Genomic DNA, 5,196 nt, shown 5'->3' with positions numbered 1-5,196 from the left:
GCCGGACGGTTTCATATCACGTATACAGTTTGTATATAAAGAATAGAAGAAATATCTGTCCATGCATACATTTCCCTCTGTTTTGACACATAAAGCTATAAAAAATAGTAGTGTCGTTGTCTAGTTGCTGTGGTTGATTGACAATGCGAGTTATTAAGGCAGAGTATATATGTATATATATGGGTCAATGCCATGACGGGTCATTGTTTTGCCTTAATAATAATTAAAATCAAAGATCTGACATCCAAAGTATGTAAGGTTGTACAAGTAGATCTCTTTTATCAAATCCAAAAGGTTTTAATAATATTTTGCTACATATAAAGGTAAAGATTTTGAAGTGTCAAAAGGTCATTCGCGTCAATAATACAGCCATTGTTAAATTGAAATGTAATAAATGTATAAATGTTTTTATTCTGGCATGATTTTATAACATCATATATCAACATAGAGCAACATATTAAAATTATGTGTAGAAGTCGTTACTTTGTTATGAGAAAGAATGTCTTGGAAAATGAATTTCATTGATGTCATTCGGAGTAACCAATATAAAGGGACCATTTTGGATCAAGTCATGTGATCACTATTATGTGACAGGATGTGACATCATTCAGACTCCTGCAAAGGACCACATGGTCATGAAGCAAAGTAACTAACTCTCTCTTAACTATTTGAATAATTAATGTATTCACTTGCTCATATGCATGTCCCGAAACATCAGGTCATTCGGTACAACCGCTATAAAACATGGAAAATGTTGTAATATTTTAAAAACTTGTACTAAATATAAAATGTTTGATTGTCCCTTTTGCTAGTTAGCTAGATATCATCCTGTTAGCATTGTTTGAAAATATTGTTATTTGGTATAACCAAAAGTGTCATTCGGTAAAACCGAAATTTTGGTTAAACCTAATGACTTTTTTGGTGACAAATTTTGTCCATCTTGTAAAAAATGACAAAAGCAGTGTCAATTGATTATAAAAACACATAATCTTATTGTTTACACTTAATAAAACTTAAAAATTATTTATATCTCCATTATGTTTTTTTTTACACTTTTAAAAACCTTATTCGTCAATAACCCACCCACACACACACACAACACACATTTATATATATTAATACACAAACACAAAAAAGTTGTGAGAAAAAGATATGTTGTGAAATATTATTACAATTTAAATGAACTGTTTTCTATTTCAATATATTTTCTTGATCATAAAGCTGAATGTTCAGCAGCAATTACTTCAGATTTGGTCAAGAAATAATTATATACGTTTTTTTATTACCACTAATTTTTCTGAAAATTATGGTGCATTTGATTCAGGATTATTTGATGAATAGAAATAGAAAGTTTTTTTTAAAAAAAGCATAGAAATATTTTGTAAGAGTATAAAATGTTCTTTCTGACAAGTTTTATGCATTCATGCTGAATAAAGGTATCAATTTCTTTCAAAGAAATCTTACTGACCCTACATTTTTGAACGGTATATTACAATGTATTATAATAAAAGTGTTCATTTAATAACAACCCATGCTCTTCACTATTGTACAACCTATGCTAAAAATAATGTAATGAAGTAAATTCAAAAGTAACAAGCTGAACATCGTCAATACACTCTTAGAAAAAAAGGTTCTTTGGGGTTTCTATAGAACCTTTTAGGGGTTCCATATGTAGCGCCTGATAGAACCTTTTTTGGTTCTATATAGAACCTTTTCTTCTAAGAGTGTAGTTTTCAATATACATTGAAATATACAATATATATTCAATATACAAAAAAGTCAAATATTCAAAGAGATTTTTATGTATGAATTAAATATTTATATTGGTATCACTTTTGCATGGGCAAAAATGTATAAATAACACACTGTCTTCCACCTGGTGCTTCTCAAAACATATTACTGGCTCATATTAAAATTTAATGACTTTCTAACCACCAGCCCAAACTAAAGTCATAACTCATAAACTAAAACACATGTGACCATGGCCTGAAATAGCTGTCCCATTCTCACAAGGCCACAGATGCAGTGTGTAATTAGAGTCAACAGACATAATTGAAAAATAAAGGGAGAGAAAAACTGAAAGAAAAATATGCTTGATACACATATTCTCATAATGTAACTAAACACTATTCTATATGATACTTAGGCTACATGTTGATCTTTAAAAGCCATAAAATCCTATACAAAGCAATGTGTTGTCTGTGTTTTTAATGCTTTCACAGTTAAAGAAGACATCAGAGATAATGAATGACTGAATGTGGAGCCGCGTGGAATCAGTAAAATGGTTTAAATGCATGTGACAGAGGATGTTGAATAAAGACATGTGATCAGACGTGTGAGAGTAAACTAACTCAATCTTTTTGCCATTTTCTTGCTGCTCATTTAAAGGGCCAGTTCACCCAAAAATGAAAATTCTGTCATCATTTACTCACCTTCAAGTTGTTCCAAACCTGTATGAGTTTATTTGTTCTGCTGAACACAAAAGAAGATATTTTGAAGAATGTTGGAAACCAAATATTTGACGGTAGCCATTGACTTCCATAGTAGGAAAAAAAATACTATGAAAGTCAATGGAAAAAGCAGATGCAATGAGACCTGTTTTCCTGTTTGTTCATGTGATTTTCAAAGACTATAGTACTTATTTTATTTACACGTTTTTTTCACTGGACCCCAGTAAAAAAAAAAAAAAAAGCCTATGGAAGTACATGAGGATGAGTAAAGTGTAGTTGTTTAGAATTTTTAGTTTATATATATATATATATATATGGCCGATAAAAGCAAATTTTTACACTATCGGCTATTGGCTGATACAGATTATTGGCCGATATATCGGTTTATCTCTGATATATATATACATACATATACACACACATATATATATATATATATATATATATATATATATATATATATATATATATATATATATATATATATATATATATATGTATTTTATATTACGATATATTAATATATAACATATATTATATATTACTGATTATTGACCGATATATCGGTTTATCTCTGATATACATATACATACATATATATATATATATATATATATATATATATATATATATATATATATATATATATATATTTTATATTACGATATATTAATATACCAATATTTAATATATATTAAATGTTACCAATTACTATCATGGCGATTATTGGCCGATATATCGGTTTATATATATATATATATATATATATATATATATATATATATATATATATATATATATATATATATATATTTATATTACGATATATTAATATATAACATATGTTATATATTACCGATTATTGACCAATATATCGGTTTATCTCTGATATACATATACATATACATACACATATACATATATATATATATATATATATATATATATATATATATATATATATATGTATTTTATATTACGATATATTACTATATAACATATATTATATATTACCGATTATTGACCGATATATCGGTTTATCTCTGATATACATATACATACATATATACATATACATATATATATATATATATATATATATATATATATATATATATATATATATATATATATATATATATGTGTGTGTATTTTATATTATGATATATTAATATACCAATATTTAATATATATTAAATGTTACAAATTACTATCATGGCGATTATTGGCCGATATATCGGTTTATCTCTATTATCAGAGATAAACTGATATATCGGCCAATAATCGCCATCAGCCAATAACTGATAGTGTGAAAATGTGCTTTTATCGGCCAATACCAACTATGGCCCGATATATTGGTGCATCTCTAATATACATATATATATATATAGTTTAAAACAGTCAGGACCAATATATCTTGTCAATATATCCAGTCACTCTGACACAAGTCGATGAAATGGAGAGAATAACGTTTTTATTTGCATTTCTTTCAAAATATAATAATTAAAAATATAATGATTAATTATTAATTATAATGAAATTATCATTAATTTAAAAGAAGGTATAAAAGGCAGAACCCCCGATAACTATTGTTATCGGTATCGGCGGATATCACTCTGAATAATCGGCTATCGGTATCAGAAATTTAGTGTGTGTATATATATATATATATATATATATATATATATATATATATATATATATAAGTATAAATGCATTTAAATCTGTGTATACACAACTAGCAATAATTTTATTAAAAATATTTATTATTTGCAGTGTTGGGTAAGTTACTCTAAAAAATTAATTAATCACTAGCTACTAATTACATCTTCAACAGCGTAATTAGATTACTGTAATAATTACTCCCTCTAAAAAGTATTGGATTACTTATTACTAATTACTTTCTAAATCCCATATCGACCTCGACCAGATGAACAAAACTCTAAAAAATGCTGTCCCAAGTTGAGTTGAAAATGGACAAATCCAGCAATTGGGTTGTTTTAACCCAGCAGTTGAGTTAAATGTTTGACTATCCTGCTGGGTAGTTTTATTTAATTCAACTATTGTTTAAAATAAACCCATGTTGGAAATTAATATTTATTAATATGTTTAATAAATTAACATTTATTAATAAGTTTAATGAATGATTAAATGCTAAACAAATGTTCGCCTTTTGATTATTATTGTTGCCTCTAGTAATTATGTGTCTGATTTTTAATTTCCAACATATTTTAGATTCATTTTAAGACAGCCATATAGTCATTTTTAAACAATAGTTGGGTTAAATAAAACTACCCAGCACTTTGGTCAAACATTTAACCCAACCGCTGGGTTTGTCCATATTCAACCCAATTTGGGTTGTTTTTTTTTAGATAGTGGACAGACAAGAACCTGCTCTTTTAATTCTTTCAAATAAACAATATACAATTGCATAAATCATTCCTGAACAGACCAAAGTGTGTAAAAGGAGAAAAACATACATTTTAATGCAGAATTGTTGCATAGTCTACAATGCAATTACATCAGAAGTAACTGTAATCAAATTAAAAGTAATCCTTCACGTTACTTTTCAAGGGAAAAGTAATCAAATTACAGTAATTACATTACTTAGTCCTTAATTACACCCAACACTGATTATTTGTTATATATGAAATCTAGTTATTTGTGTAGCTAGTATATTTTTAAAAAATGTTCTTCTTCAAAAGTAAACGAATCGTCAGGATTCCCACACAGAAACTTTCCTCTG

This window comes from Megalobrama amblycephala, linkage group LG19, assembly GCF_018812025.1.
Source record: "Megalobrama amblycephala isolate DHTTF-2021 linkage group LG19, ASM1881202v1, whole genome shotgun sequence".
NCBI lineage: Eukaryota > Metazoa > Chordata > Actinopteri > Cypriniformes > Xenocyprididae > Megalobrama > Megalobrama amblycephala.
The sequence above is the reverse complement of the archived record's forward strand: the minus strand, read 5'-3'. Positions refer to the sequence as shown.